We start from the raw sequence: 17,423 nt of genomic DNA on the forward strand, positions 1-17,423 counted from the left end.
ATTTTATTGATTTTAAATAACATATTTATTTGCATATGTTGAACTACCCCTGCATCCCTTGAATAAATTCTACTTTGTGTCTTATTGATGTATTATTGATGATTTTATTGATGCATTTCATACCATTTTGTTGAGGATTTTTGAATCTATGTCCATTACAGATATTGGTGTATAGTTCTTATTCATTGCATCTCTGTGCTTTTGTAATTGAGCTAATTCTTGTCTCAAAGAACAGATTTGGATTGATTTTATCCCTTTCAATTGTTTTGAATAATTTAAGAATGGGAATCAGTTCTTCCTTCAAAGTTTGATAAAATTCAGCTGCTTCTGGGCTGGCACTGGGGCATAGAATGTCAAGCTTCCACCTGCAGTTTCTGCATCCCATGTGGGTGCTGGTTCAAGCCTCAGCTGCTCCACTTCCAATCCACCTTTGTTCTAATGCACCTTGGGCCCTTCCACCCATGTGAGAGACCCAGAAGGAGTTCTGTTCTCCTGAATTTGACCTGTCCCAGCCCTTACCATTGCAGCCATTTGGGGAGAGAAATAGCAGACTGAAAATCACTTTCTCTGTCTCTCTTCCTCTCCCCCATCTCTGTCTTTAAATAAATAAATAAATATTTTAGAAATTAATTCAGTCTCTTCTATAAATGATGTTTAGAAAGTTGGATTTCCACTGCTGTAGTTCAAAATCAAACCTATATCTTACTCCTGATACAAGAATCAACTCACAATGGATCAAGGATCTAAACCTCATACCTGAAACCATCACATTACTGGTGAACAACATAGGGGAAAAGCTATTGGCCTAGGCAATGAATTCTTCAATAATATAGCCGAAGCGCAAGTAATATAACAAACACCAATAGACTAATGTGATTACATCAATCCAAGAAATTGTTTCACGAACCGGCCAGCACCGCGGCTCAATAGACTAATCCTCTGTCTAGTGGTGCTGGCACACTGGGTTCTAGTCCCGGTCAGGGTGCCGGATTCTGTCCCGGTTGCCCCTCTTCCAGGCCAGCTCTCTGCTGTGGCCCGGGAGTGCAGTGGAGGATTGCCCAAGTGCTTGGGTCCTGCACCCCATGGGAGAGCAGGAGAAGCACCTGGCTCCTGCCTTCAGATCAGCACAGTGCGCCAACCACTGCGCACTAGCTGCCGTGGCCATTGGAGGGTGAACCAATGACAAAGGAAGACCTTTCTCTCTGTCTCTCTCTCTCACTGTCCACTCTGCCTGTCAAAAAAAAAAAAAAAGAAATTGTTTCATGAAAAAGGAAATAATTAACAAAGTGAAGAGGTAATCAAAACAATGAGAGAAAATATTTGAAAAAATATGCATCCTATAAAGGATTAATATCAAGAATATATAAGGAGTTGCAGAAACTCAACAACAACAAAATAATCCAGTTAAAAATGTGCCAAGGGTATAAACAGCATTTTCAAGGGATGAAGTAAAAAGGGCCAACATGGGGCCAGAACTGTGGCACAGCAGGTAAAGCCACCACCTGCAGTACCAGTATTCCATATGGGTGTTGGTTCAAGTCCTTGCTGCTCCACTTCTGACCAAGCTCTCTGCTGTGGCCTGGGAAAGCAGTAGAAATGGCCCAAGTCCTTGGGCCCATGAACCCATGTGGGAGACCCAGAAGAAGCTTCTGGCTCCTAGCTCCATACTGGCTCAGCTCCGGCCATTGCAGCCATTTGGGGAGTGTACCAGTGGATGGAAGACCTCTCTCTCTCTCTCTCTCTTCTTCTCCTTGTCTCTCTGTGTAACTCTGACTTTGAAATAAACAAATAAATCCTTAAAAAGGGGGGGACAAAAAACAGATGAAAAAACTCCAGGATCACTGCCCTCAGGGAAATGCAAATAACAATTACAGTGTGATGTCACCCCAGTTAGAGTGACCATCATCCAAAATCAAAAATGGCAAATGCTGCTCATTATCAACCATACATATTCTGAAATAAGCATGAAAACTATCACTCACCTAGTTTTCCTACTGCTTTTCTAGTGTACCCATCATAGTCTGTTTTTATTTCTCATCTCCTCCTTTTTAAATATAGAAGTGCTGTAGAGCTCAATCTTTGATATCCTTTCTAATGATTTGTACAACCTTGTTTGTACTAATGGTTTCCTAATTTGTATCTCCAGCCCAGGAACCCCTCCTTAATTTCAGATCGGTATATCACACTGCCTACTTGAGACTTCTCTTTGATTATCTATTGTGTATTTAAATCCCAAACAGGTCCAAAATATAACTAATGTTATTCTTTCTCATACCTGTCCCTTAGGTAGTCTTCCCTACTTGAGTTAATGGCAGCTTCTGCAGTTGCTGTGCTGAGATCCACAGTGCATTTATTTATTTATTTACTTTGCCAGGCAGAGTAGACAGTGAGAGAGAGAAAGAGACACAGAGAGAGAGAGTTATAGACAGTGAGAGAGACAAAGAGAAAGGTCTTCCTTCCATTGGTTCACCCCCCAAATGGCCTACAGCTGGTGTACTGCACTGATCCGAAGCCAGGAGCCAGGTGCTTCCTCCGGGTCTCCCATGTGGATGCAGGGCCATCCTCCACTGCCTTCCCGGGCCACAGCAGACAGCTGGACTGGAAGAGGAGCAACCAGGACAGAATCTGGTGCCCCAACTGGAACTAGAACCTGGGTGCCAGCACTGCAGGCAGAGGATTAGCCTAGTGAGCCACAGCACTGGCCCACAGTGCAATTCTTGATTAATCTCTCTTTCACAACTCCTTCCTTGTCTGTAAACAAATCCTATCAAGTTTACCTCAAAAATGTGTCCAAAGGCTAGAAATATCTACCTTTAGTTCACCAACAGCTGCAGTCTATATTAGTAGGCTAATTGCTTTTCTTAATTTTTTTTAAATGAAATACTCAGTTAATTAATTTTAATGCAGGAGTCTGCTACAAGTGAATGATGAAAACTGTTTATGTGATCAGGATGAAAAATGGTAAACTAAATCCTTCATTTTCTTTTGCAAAAATGTTAGCAGTGATAACTTTTTCTGGAAATAAAACAGGATTGTATCTTCCCTGGGTCATAGCAAGAAAATATTTCACTTTAACAATGACCTTGAATGCTTTACAGGTAGCTGATAATTGAATTTGTTAAGGAACCATTTCAATAGATCGTTGCTATGGAATTTTGACTGATATGGATAAGTTCAGAGAACTTAAAACATTTTTACTAAGAAAGGCAATAGAAAAGTTGGTGATAATTGAGGAATGTGGAATTCTAAGACATTTTCTTTTAAAAATAAATCAATTACAATATGTTTTTACGGTGCTTTAAGTGATCTGGTAGAGAAGGCTGTGTTTATTCTATATACTTTTGTTTGCATGTGTAGGCAGTACAAATCTTGAAACATATTTTATAAATTTACTGTGACAAAATTTATGTATGCTAGCAAAATTGAGACGTTAAAATGTGAATATGGTTTAGTGCCCTTGTCTATACTCTTGAAGAACAGTGGTTTTCTTACTTGATATCTATTGAATGCTTTACTCAGTGGAATTTTAAAAGTATGTCATTGTAAAAATTAAAAGAAAAATTAAGAAAAGAAGGAAGAGGGAAGATGGGAGCAAGGCCGAGAGAGAGAGTTGGTGGGAAGTATTACTATGCTCCTAAATCTGTACATATGAAATGCATGGAATTTGTTCACCTTATGTAAATAAAAAATTAAAAAAGAATTCTATTTAGAACTTCAATTGCTTTATAGTTCATGGTTACATGTGATTCTTTATTAAATGGCTCAGAAATAGAATTGCTTTCATTTTTTAAATTTGGAAGGTATAGAGACAAAGAGATAGGAATGTAATGAAAGAGCTAAACTCTTCATGTCCACTCCATGAGTGCCTAAACACTTGGGGTTAGGTCAGCAGAAAAGGCACTCAATCAAGGTCTCCTAGGTGGGTAGCAAGAGCAGTTATCTGTCTCCCATGGTCTGGATTATCAGGAAGCCTGCATTAGGTTCTAGAGCCAGAAATGAAACCCAGGGACTCTGACATGGGATGCAGGCATCTTAACTGCTAGGTTACATACCTGTTCCAAAAATGAAATATTCTAGCACAACTGAACATTGAAATGCTGAACTGAAAGTTGACCTATCATAAATTTATGTGATAATAAACAGAAACACTAATGACATTCTGAATATAATTTAGCCATTTCTTTCCCTCCCTAGGACTCCTGGAAAAGGATGACATGAGGCAGCTGTGGGAATCTCTTAGGTGTAGACACTTGAGAATTAACTTTCTTTTATTGAAAAGACAGTACTGGGTTATGCTGCAAATTTGGGCTTTAGGTTTTGTAATTCACTTTCATGAAATTAATTTTATTTTCCATTTAGAGTTCTGATGGTTTCTTGTAGTAATAATCATTACTTTTTATGCAGAAGTGTGAGTTTACCTACTTAGAGCTTTGAATGTAGTAAATTATCCAAAGGAGATAGCTGCTGTTGAGAGCAGTGCATTTCTAGTAATAATGTCTATTACTGTATGAGTGTCTCTAGAATAGTTGTCACAGACTTGGTGTTCTTTTCCTTTTGAGAATTACCCTAACAGTTGCCTTGGAAACCCCAGGAGGCCAATGAAGTAATCCTAACCACCCTCAAACTTAGAGAAAGCAAATGAGGACATTGATTTCATCCTGGAAGGTCTTTACTTGTGGTGAAGAAATGAGCAGAACTCATCATACATTTTGGTTATTAACATCTGTTTTGTTTAGATAATTCTGATTTCACAAGCTGGGAATTTGTACAACTGTTGTGTGTGCATGTATATTTTGCTGCATCAAAGTAGCTGCTATATGTTATTCAGATTTGATTTTTTTATATTCTTAGTTATAATGTAGGATTTGTGTCTAGTAAAATCTGATTGTTGCCTCACGTGCATTTGGGATTGTCTTTTAATAAAGAAATAAGAATTTTAATTACTGTTTTCTGAAGGCCAACTTCATATGTATTTAAATTTCATAGTAGCTCTGCAAAGTCGGTGTTTTATCTCTGCAGATGAGGAGGCAGATGCTGAGGAGCAAGATAATTGGCTCAAAGTCTTGTTACAGACTAACAAGTTTCAGGACCTGGGTTGGAACCAGGACTGGTTAGTTAAGCACATGTTATCTCTACTACTCAAACCTGAATTACACACTTCTCCATATTTCTTTTTATTGTGCCTTGTCTTCACTCGAGTTTGGCTTACCAGTCTCTCTGGTCCATCCAGCTTCAGAAGCTGGGGATGTTGAAGTAGGGTTTGGGGATAGGGTATAGGCTTCAGTGCTGCTGAACAGGGTAGAGGTCAGCTGATGGGTCAGCTAGGGGGGAAGTATGGCATCTGTTTGATGGCTGACATTACCAAGAAGGCACCAGACCCTGGATAGATGCTTCATGAGATGGAGAACATACTTCAAGCATCATGTTGAAAAATGTGTTTCTCTTCTTGTCTCATTGGAGTCAGCCTAACTGGATTCTTTAGCTGTCTTTTCTTCCTGGGGCATCTCAGTTTCTGGGAAGCTTGTTTCTGAATTTTGGAAAGGAAGAACTTTTGGTGTGGACCATCACTCTTTCAGCTGGGGTTGGCTTTTGCTCAGAGCTTGCACTCTTGTCCAAACTCTTTTCTTCCTCAAACTGCCAGCTGCCTCTATGAAAAAAGGAAAAAAATAGCAGCACCCTAGGCTCATTTTCTTATTCGTTCCATGGTGCTATGTTATCTCTTTGTCCTAACGTAGTAAGTAGCTGATCTAATAATCTAATAAATTTTAATTGACTAACACAAATGTGTTAGAGGAAGACCTGACCTTTTTTTTTTTCAATAGGGAACTCTGCTGTCTGTCTTGCTCCAACTCCTTGGTGAACTTAGCCATGAGAATTTTAATCTACAGGCTCTGGGAAGACACAAAACCCAAAACCCATGAAGTGTGGGATCGTTCTTGTCTCTTTTTTTTTTAGTGCCTGTTTGTTGAAGGATGTAACAGTGACTGTTGAATAACAGAGTGGCTGTTTTTGGAGGTAGAAGCACACAAGTGTCCAAAAAGCAGCATCTAAACAGGAGATGAAGTGACTTACTCTTCACATTAGTTGGCAGGTGCATTCTTTTTCAGAGAGTGAAGATGATACAGAATCTAAGTTAGAGAGGGCAGTTTGTAGGGAGGGAGATGTGGTCGGGAAAATGAGCTTAGGGTGAAACCTTTCTAATAGTGTTCTCACAAGCATGCATCCAATAAAAGCAATTTGAAAGATGAAATTTAGCCATTCCTTAGCATTATATATATGACAGTGTCATTGACCCTGTTATCACAAATGGCTATGATTTTTCAGGGTGCTGTATAATAGTTGTTTATACTCTAGGAAAAATGAGAAGACTTGGTAAATGTACTTAAGAAAATAAAATATTGACAATATATCACAGATTATCATTTTTATTATAAAATTTTAACATTTAAAAGCCATGTTTCTTTCCACTGTGACTATTATGGACATGCATTGGTTGTTCAATAAGTATTTGTTGAACTCAATAATAAACAATTGAACTGATGAGTAAAAAGCCTATTGATGAATTTCTTGAGAAAAAATAAATCAAGGATTGGATTAAGATGGAGCAATAGAGGGAGCTTACTGTGGTAGAACATAGTATGAAAAAAGTGGAGTACAGTCTCAAGGAAGAGTTAGGGAAAAAATGGCAGAGGAAACTCCACACAAATTAGAGGGACACTGTGGATCATGTGCAGGGTGTGGACATGCACAACGCAGAAACCCAGCAGCCAAGAACCTCAGCAGCAGCTCAGTAAGTGAGACCAGACTGGAGCAACCCAAGCCACTGGTGATAAAGTTGCAGAAAGATCCTGGTGGGAATCCAGATAGGAGCCCTAGGTAAGACAGTGTACGTGCCATGTTTCTCTCTCCCTGACCACCCTGAAACTGGCATTCTGTAACAAGCTGATAGAAAGCAGGCATCATTTTGGACATATGTAATAGATGCACCAGTGTCTGTACACCTAGAAAACAGCAGAGCAGAGAAACTTGAATTTGGTGGGGAGAACTGATGGGGGGCTAGGTGCTCATGACTGTGGGAGGCTTGTGTGCTGGGACTGTGAGAACACTGATGCTGCATGGGAGGGCTCAGGGTGTGGCTGGGACTTTGGGCAGTCACTGTGGGAAGTTACATGTACTCAGGGCTCACTGATTACCTGGTGAGGATCACTGCATATCATTCTCCCACATATGTGCCAGGGGTCAGAATATGTGTGGAATCCACTGCTGCTTTCCCAGGAGCATTAACATAACTGGTTAGGAAATGTAGCAGCCAGAATTCAAATCAGCACTCATATAGAATCCCAGTAGTGTAGGAGATGGCTCAACCCATTGTTAAACAACAGCTCCCTCTCCTGCCTTCTGTGGTGAACTATTTCTAACATGCTTACTATTTTAGAATTAAGCATTGTTTTGTTGGCATCTTATGTAGTGCACTATAAAATTTAATTTATCAGGTATATTTTTCCTTTTTCTTTTTTTAAATAGATTTATTTATTTACTTGAAAGTCAGAGTTACACAGAGCGAGAAGGAGAGGCAGAGAGAGATAGGTCTTTCAACTGCTTATTCACTCCCCAGTTGGCTGCAATGGCCAGAACTGTGCCTATCCAAAGCCAGGAGCCAAGCATTTCCTCCAGATCTCCCATGAGGGTGCAGGGGTCCAAGAATTTGGACCATCTGCTACTGTTTTCCCAGGCTATAGCAGAGAGCTGAATCAGAAGCTGAGTAACTGGTACTCAAACTGGTGCATATATGGGATGCTGGTACTCTAGGCAGAAGCTTTACCCACTATGCCACAGAGCTGGTCTCATAGTATATTTTTCAAGGATTTTTTTTGCTTTGACTTTCATTCTCAAACAGCATTTTGAAAAGAAGTTTTTGGGGCCATGCTATGGCATAATGAGTAAAGCTGCTGCCTGCAGTGCTGGCATTCCATATGGGTATGACTTTGAGTCCTGGCTGCTCCACTTCTGATCAAGCTCACTGCTATAGCCAGGGAAAGCATTAGAAGATGGCCCAAGTGCTTGGGTTCCTGCACCCACATGGGAAATCCAGAAGAATCTATTGTCTCCTGACTTCAGATCAGCCCAGCTCTGGTCCTTGTGGCCATCTGGGGAGTGAACCAGCAGATGGATGATCTCTCTCTCTCTGCATCTGCCACTCTGTAATTCTGCCTTTCAAATAAATTAATAAGTCTTGAAGAAAAGAAGTTTTAGACTTTGATTAAGTGTAAATTATCCCTGTACTCAATTATAGATTTTAATTTTTTCTTGTATCTAGGAAATCTTTGCCTAACTTAAAGTAAAAAAAAAAATTTCTTCTATGATTTTTTTTCTGGAAGTATTGTAGTTTTCAGTACTACAGTTAGATCTGTGGCATATTTTCTTTTCAATTTTGTAAATAGAAGCTATTTTATTGGAAATTAGTATCTCATTGTGCTAACACCATGTGCTGAAAAGGCTATACTTTCTTCCCTGCACTGCAATAGTGCCTCTGTAGAAAACCTGTTCACTGTTAGTGAGATATTAGCAGAAAATTTCCCAGGTTTGGAGAAGGACAGAGAAATCCTAGTACAGGAAGCCCACAGAACCCCTAATAAACACGACCAAAAGAGATCCTCACCACGACACGTTGTAATTAAACTCTCCACAGTGAAACATAAAGAAAAGATCCTAAAATGTGCAAGAGAGAAACGTCAGATTACTCTCAGAGGATTTCCAATCAGACTCACAGCTGACTTCTCATCAGAAACTCTAAAAGCTATGAGGGAATGGCGAGATATAGCCCAGGTACTAAGAGAGAACAACTGCCAGCCCAGAATATTATATCCTGCAAAGCTCTCATTTGTGAATGAAGGTGAAATAAAGACTTGTCATTGCAAACAGAAATTGAAAGAATTTGTTGCCACTCGTCCAGCCCTGCAAAAGATGCTTAAAGATGTGTTACACACAGAAACACAGAAACACGGTCATCAATATGAAAGAAGGTAAAGGAAGGAAACCAAGGAAGGAAACCTCACAGCAAAAGATCACAGGGAATTCAAAGCATATATTAGAACTTATCTTTGGCAAATGGCAGGGCAAAGTTACCACTTATCATTAGTCACTTTGAACGTGAATGGCCTGAACTGTCCAGTTAAAAGACACCGATTGGCTGATTGGGTTAAGGAACAAAACCCATCTATTTGCTGCTTACAAGAAACACATCTTTCCAACAAAGATCCATACAGACTGAAAGTGAAAGGCTGGAAAAAGATATACCATGCCAACAGAAATGAAAAAAGAGCGGGCGTAGCCATCTTAATATCGGACAACATAAACTTTACCACAAAAACTGTTAAGAGAGACAAAGAGGGACACTATATCATGATTAAGGGATCAATTCAACAGGAAGATATAACAATTATCAATGTATATGCACCTAACTACAGGGCACCAGTTTATCTAAAAGATTTATTAACGGACTTAAAGGGAGACTTAGACCCCAATACAGTAGTACTGGGGGACTTCAATACTCCACTCTCAGAAATAGACAGATCATCCGGTCAGAAGATCAACAAGGATACAGTAGATTTAAACGACACTATAGCCCAAATGGATCTAACAGATATATACAGAACTTTCAATCCTACAGCTAAAGATTTTACATTCTTCTCAGCAGTACATGGAACCTTCTCTAGGATTGACCACATACTAGGCCATAAAGCAAGTCTCAGAAAATTCAAAAGAATTAGAATCATACCATGCAGCTTCTCAGACCATAAAGGAATGAAGTTGGAAATTAGTAACTCAGGAATCCCTAGAGCACACGCAAACACATGGAGATTGAACAACATGCTCCTGAATGAACAATGGGTCATAGAAGAAATCAAAAGAGAAATCAAAAACTTTCTGGAAGTAAATGAGGATAACAGCACAACATACCAAAACTTATGGGACGCAGCAAAAGCAGTGTTAAGAGGAAAGTTTATATCAATAGGTGCCTACATCAAGAAATTGGAAAGACACCAAATAGATGAGCTTTCAATTCACCTCAAGGATCTAGAAAACCTACAGCAAATCAGACCCAAATCTAGTAGGAGAAGAGAAATAATTAAAATCAGAGAAGAAATCAACAGGATTGAATCAAGAAAAACATTACAAAAAATCAGCCAAACGAAGAGCTGGTTTTTTGAAAAAATAAACAAAATTGACACCCCATTGGCCCAACTAACTAAAAAAAGAAGAGAAAAGACCCAAATCAATAAAATCAGAGATGAAAAAGGAAATGTAACAACAGACACCACAGAAATAAAAAGAATCATCAGAAATTACTACAAGGACTTGTATGCCAGCAAACAGGGAAACCTATCAGAAATGGATAGATTCCTGGACACATGCAACCTGCCTAAATTGAACCAGGAAGACATTGAAAACCTAAACAGACCCATAACTGAGACAGAAATTGAAACAGTAATAAAGGCCCTCCCAACAAAGAAAAGCCCAGGACCAGATGGATTCACTGCTGAATTCTACCAGACGTTTAAAGAAGAACTAACTCCAATTCTTCTCAAACTATTCAGAACAATCGAAGAAGAGGGAGTCCTCCCAAATTCTTTCTATGAAGCCAGCATCACCTTAATTCCTAAGCCGGAAAAAGATGCAGCACTGAAAGAGAATTACAGACCAATATCCCTGATGAACATAGATGCAAAAATCCTCAATAAAATTCTCACCAATAGAATGCAACAACACATCAGAAAGATCATCCACCCAGACCAAGTGTGTTTGGATCTTCTCTGGAACCTCTTTTGTGTTCCATTCATCTGTCTGGCTTTCTGTATGACAACAGCACACTTTAGATTAGTATAAATTTATAACACTTAAAAATCATCCCTTTGATTTTATTATTTTTTCAGAGTTATTTTGGCTATCCTAGATTCTTTGCATTTCATATGCACTTATATCAGCTTGTTACTTTAAAAATAACCAGGTTGCTAAATGAAAGATCTCTGTGAGTAAGATCCCAGCGGAAAGAATGGGCCATCAAAAGCGATACCATTCTCTGAAGGGAGGAGAGAACTTCCACTTTGATTATGGCCTTATCTAAATAAGGTCAGAATTTGTGAACTCAAGAGGCTTCCATAGCCTCAGCAGCTCGAGATAAGAGCCTTGGGTGATTACTGACATCATAAATAAGACTGTCAATTGTTAAATCAACAATGGGAATCACTGAGCCCCTGCTTCCCATGCAGGATCTCTGTCCTCAATGTGTTGTACTATGTGAATTAATGGTAAAACTACTACTAAGTCTGGCGCCATGGCTCACTGGGCTGATCCTCTGCCTGTGGCACCAGCACACTGGGTTCTGTCCCAGTTGCTCCTCTTCCAGTCCAGCTCTCTGCTGTGGCCCAGGAAGGCAGTGGAGGATGCCCAAGTGCTTGGGCCCTGCACCCGCATGGGAGACCAGGAGGAAGTACCTGGCTTCTGCCTTTGGATTGGAGCAGTGCACCAACTGTAGTGGTCATTTAGGGGGTGAACCAATGGAAGGAAGCCCTTTCTCTCTGTCTCTCTCTCTCTCTCACTGTCTAACTCTGCCTGTCCAAAAAAAATCAGGCAGACTTTATCTCTTCTTTTTAAAGATTTTATTTATTTATTTGATAGGTAGAGTTACAGACAGAGAAAAAGAGAGACAGAGAGAAAGATCTTCCATCTGCTGGTCACTCCCCAAATGGCCAGAACTGGGCCAATCCAAAGCCAGGAGCTTCATTCTGAGTCACCCACCTGGGTGCAGGGGCCCAAGGACTTGGGCCATCTTCCACTGCTTTCCCAGGCCAAAGGAGAGAGATGGATGAGAAGTGCAGCAGCAGGGACTTGAACTGGAGCCCATATGGATTATGGCACTGTAGGCAGAGGCTTAGGCCACTACACCACAGTGCCAGGTCCCAGACTTTATCTTGAAACTTAACTTTACTCTGACTGAAGTTATCCCATCTCACAGATATTCATCTGCATGGTCAGGCTGTTGCAACAGGATGTGGTATTCAATGCTAATGGACCACATGATTTGTGAGCTCATTTCCTTTAGCAATAAAATTTTGTGGATGATATGTTATGCCCACTTAGATTGTCCCCAAAGACCACCAAGGAGCCTATACTGTTGTAAAACACATGAGTTTGGCTGGCGCCGCAGCTCACTAGGTTAATCCTCCACCTTCTGTTGCCAGCACACCGGATTCTAGTCCCGATCAGAGCACTGGATTCTGTCCCAGTTGCCCCACTTCCAGGCCAGCTCTCTGCTGTAGCCCAAGAAGGCAGTGGAGGATGGCCCAAGTGCTTGGGCCCTACACCTGCATGGGAGACCAGGAGAAGCACCTGGCTCCTGCCTTCGGAGCAGTGCGGTGCTCCAGTGGCAGTGCAACAGCCGCGGTGGCCATTGGAGGGTGAACCAACAGCAAAGGAAGACCTTTCTCTCTGTCTCTCTCTCACTGTCCACTCTGCCTGCCCCCCCCCCCAAAAAAAAAAAAACACATGAGTTTTATTGCAGGTCTGGGCTTGGGTGATCAACTATCACTGATGCCACGGGTCTGGTTGAAAGTCCCAACTTCAGTTAATGGGGTTTATATAGGGTTTTCAGAGACAATCTATACATTCTAACACCATTCAGTAAATCATCTCATTCCATGGGAAATTCAAGGAACATCTCTTAAAATTGATTAGTGCATCCAGCGGCAGGAATGGACCTATTAAAAGTGATGGGATGGCTTTTGGGGTTGATGCCTTTTAAAATGATTGGCTAAAGTATAGGGTCTGAGCCACTAGGGTATGTGCCAAACTGCAGGGTCTCAGGATATTATCAATTACCTTAAGTGCCTGAAAGACACCTGAAACTTTAGGCATCTCCCTGCTATCTGCTGATTGGCTGTTGCTAGGTGGGGTTTATTGCAAGGGGAGTTCATTTATTTATTTTTTCTTTCATGAGCTTCAGGGTTCAGGGCTTGGTCAGGCCCAAGTTACAAGATGGAGGCCTATTCTAAAATAGCTGCGCCTTGATCCAGGCTCAGGTCTCTCAGACACAACACAGTTTATTAATATATTCACCTATTGAAGAATATCCTGTTTCAAATTTAGTTTGATTTTTATATTATTGCTCATGTGGAAATTTGATTTCTTCAGTCATTGCAGTTGGATAATGTTTGCATTATGAATTAGTCCAGATGTGTTCTTCCTCTTTGTCTTTTGAAAAGTGTGTAGAATTACATTGGTTTTTCCCACTTTTTCTCCAGTTTTATTGACTTCTTCATCCTGTCACAATGAAATTGATTATGAAAGCAGACTGGTGTTCAGACATCGGGACAGACAAGTGCTTTTGGGTGCTTGGCTCAGGGGCAGTAGTGTGGCTTCTTTATGTTGACACTATCCTTGCTGACAGAGGCCATGCCATGCACTGAGCAGTGCTGTGGGGCCTTCTTGGCCATGTCTGAGATTAATTCTAGGCATCCAAGGGATGAGCCAAGTTTTGCATGGAGCTAACACCTCACAGCCAGCATGATTCATGTAGTAACCAGTCCTGAAGTGAGCAATCCTCTGCCTGCAGCAGGAAGTCCACCAGAGGCACACTCACTGTCCTCTGTGAGACATGGGGAACTCCTGGCCACACTGCCATGGGTCCTTGCCTCTTGTAGAGACTCCAGCTCCAGGCTCCACCACCGTCACTGTGGGACTGTCCTTGTTCTCTGCAGTGATGCTGGCAACCCAGTTTCCTGTAACAGAGAATGGGGAGCCATGCTGGGGTCATGCTGAGGTCAAGATGGTCAAAGTCAGAGGGCCTCTGGGTCCATGCAGGAGGTGCTGCAGCTCCTCAGGCTAAGTTTTACTGATTTTCAAGTACAAATGAGCTATGGCCTGACCAGAGTCACTCCATTTTGTCCCTGATTGTCCTCTATTTCTTTCTAACCAGTCCCACAACTGCTAGCTACTCAAAAACTAATCTTCTGAGAAGTTTTTTATAAGTTTATTTACATTAAGTACTGGGAAACCTGTTAATATCCCCAAGATAAGCATAATGTGGCTTGCTCTAGCTCCTGTAACAAATGCTTGGCTTTGTAATTAACTTCAACAAGATATGGTTTTGGCCTTTAGAACCTTAACCTTGAGCTCCTTCAGGGCAGTATGATTTGGATAGCACACGCCCCTGTGCAGCCACTGGCTTTTAGAAATAAAAGACTCCATAATTTGGCCCTGAGACTTCAGCACTTATTAATATTTTTGAAATTAATAATCTGTATGGGTTCTTGCCATGAATTCAGAGACAAATTCTGAATACTGGTTCAAATAGACCAGATGATAAGCTGAGTTTTTAAGCTTTTATTCAGTGAGAAGAATGCATAGGAGAGTGAGGGCTCTATCTAAAGGAGAAAGGAAAGTCTGGAAATTAAGTAGGGGCCATACCAAGCAGGGAGCAGGCCAAGAGCTGTGGACTTGTCCTGTGAGGCCCACACCATCGGGGAGAGTGAGGCAATGGTGTTTTTCCACAGGAAGCACCGGGGACAAGCTTCAGTGAACATGTCCACCTTTATTAATCACCATGTACACTTTTAAAGGGCAGGCAGAAGGGAAGTAACTAATTCAGGGCAACCCTAACTCTATAGGATAGAACCAACACTGGCACAAATATGCATCTCCAATTAGCTTGAAGGTCTCATAGTTAGGGTAGCTTTCCAGATGGACCTGGACCATTGCCAGCAACAGTTTACCTAATTGGCAGAAGGTGGGGATGGGAGGAAATGTGCCTGAGGCTCCCACCTCCCACCATCAGTCAGGCTAGCCACATGGGCTAGGCAGAAAGTCTCACAGGATCACCCACAATTCCCCCTTTGTTTTAGGGCAAGTGTGACTCTGCTTAGTGTGGCACAGCAACAAACCACAGCCCACAATAAGCTTTAAATTAAATTGAAGAATGCCTAGCACAAGGATTAAGGGCAGGGAGGAAAAGAAGGGCAAAGGGAAAAAGGCCAGGCCCACCATGTTTCAGGCCTTTGTAATTGGCAGCAGTGCACAGGTATGGGAAAGCAGGGGCATGAGATCACATGGGGGCTGGGGACAGTGTGATGAAGGTGTAGCCTTCCAGCTCTCAAGTCTAATGATATATGACTGCCTGCATCATCCCCCCTTCAGAGACTCCATTCCCTTAATCCTAGGGATGTTGAAGGATGTAGAATCATCACATCTTCTATAGCTGCTTCCTGTTTATGAGGGATATAGTGCAGGGCCTGTCCAGGGTCTGGAAGTCTCTGCCTATCTCATCTAACAAATTCTCTCTGTGAGCTGGAGCAATCTTGGTCACCACCAATGTCTGTGTCCTCTGCATGGTCAGTGACTCCCAGAAGTTGTTGAGTTCTGGAACATATAAGTTTGTTAATTAGTATGAGCAAAACTGGAACATGACCAATTGTAAGTGGAGTGCCTGTTTAAGATGAAAAGACTACATCCTACAGACTCCCAGATAGTGGGTGGTGATACATTATAAACCCATTTAGCTTGAGTATAGAGAATTATATTAGAAGAACACATTAGGAGTTTTATTGTTAATAACAGGGAGAATCAAAGAGGCAGGTACACCATGCCTGCCTTCAGGTGTAGCACTCGTGATGTGAGGAAAGCAAAGGCTTTTCTTTTTGCTTAAGATCTCTGGCTTACAGGAATCATCAGGCATGTCTTTTGAGTGCACGTGTGAGGACTTGAGAGGTAGACATTTAATCCTAATTTTACTGAGGTAGTCATGTTTAGTAGCACCTGGTAAGGTCCCTTCCATTTAAGCTGTAGCCCATCTGAAGAGGATCTTTCTATGAATGGCTTGTTCAGGGAAAGGTGCTGAAGTTGGTTTGTAGAGGGTCAGCTTTCAGAGACTGGGTCCAGGGTTTGGCATTTCAGGCTGCTATCCACACAGGCTGCAGAGTGATCTCTGGAAAGCACAAGCAAAACCTTTGCCCAACATTATGAGGGGATCAGCCACTTCCATTGTTGGGTGGTTGGGTCCCTCCATCAAACCAGAGGCAATTGGGTTGCACCTGTGAGAGGTCTCCAGTGTCTCACTGCTGGTGGCTCTCCAGGGGGTGAGACTGGTAAGGACTTAACAGTGAAAGGAGCAACGTTAATACACTCATAGTGGGGGTACCATACTCTCCCCTCTGTTTTTTTAGCATAGTCTTAAGGTCCTGCATGGGAAGTCAGTGCACAGTGACTTCTATGGTTAATTTAACAATTCACACTCTTTTGTGTGCTGTCAGTGATCACCTAAGGCTCTTGACATGAGCTGTCTAGGCTATGGAAGCCTTCTGAATCCACAAGCTCCATCAATATTTAGAGAAGGCTGTAAGCAAAGTGAAAGTTCTCCCTTTGAAGAGAGTACATCCTTCTTTATGACCACTTCTTTCCACAGGACTCTCACCCAGGGAGACTCTCCATGTAGGCACACCTTTTTGCATAAGTGTCCTGACTTTCCACGCCTGAAATGCTCTTTTGGGCTTTTTAGCCAGACCAGAATGCCTTTAGGGATGACTCTGAGGTCATTGAGCGTTACTTAGAGCAATTGCCATTCTATGAGTCTGCTGTATGGACTGCTACCCATGTTGAAGCATTTACTCCTCTTTAATTCTATTAATTGTATTGATATGATCACTTTAACAATTAGTGCCTCCTATATGACCAATTTAAACTTAATGCAATCAAATACAGTCACTTTTAAAATTAATCATATATATATATATAAATGTTAATACTTAAGATGTCACTTCACCATCTAGCCGAAGGGGATTTGGGATCCCATGGTGAAGTAAATCCAGCTGTGAAATTATGATTTAAGCTCTCATTTTGGCTATGCTGTTACACAGAATATGTTAGTCACTCCTTTCATAAGATCGAAAAATCAAACTACATCTTGAGGAATCCCTCAGGACAGAGTCAGTGTCCCATCTTAAAGAGAATAGAGAAATGTGGGAGCAAGGCAGGCTTGCCAGAATGCCCACTGACAATGTCTAATGGAATCTTAGCAAGTGGTTTTAACCATTAAATAATAGCTTATAAAATATTTACTGGAAGGTCCAATGCCTTCTATAAATTTTAAGAATACATGTATTTAAATATATCTTAAATATCTAACATGATGAGGCTTGTTTAAACAGCAAGCAGAAACATAAAACATTTTTTAGTTCCTTTTTCTATCAACAAATTTAAAACATCTGACAAAGAGATTCAGGTCACATGAATCAAATGTATCTTCAATTAATTTTAGCTATTAAATTTATGAGCAATCTTTCCTTTATAAACCAAGTAAGACAGAGCTCAAAATAAATTTTCCCATGTAGACATACAATATGAACACACACATAACACACATACAAGGTAGA

The sequence above is a fragment of the Oryctolagus cuniculus genome, chromosome 2 (genome assembly GCF_051225735.1).
Source record: "Oryctolagus cuniculus isolate XC-2025 breed Fujian yellow rabbit chromosome 2, ASM5122573v1, whole genome shotgun sequence".
Classification (NCBI taxonomy): domain Eukaryota; kingdom Metazoa; phylum Chordata; class Mammalia; order Lagomorpha; family Leporidae; genus Oryctolagus; species Oryctolagus cuniculus.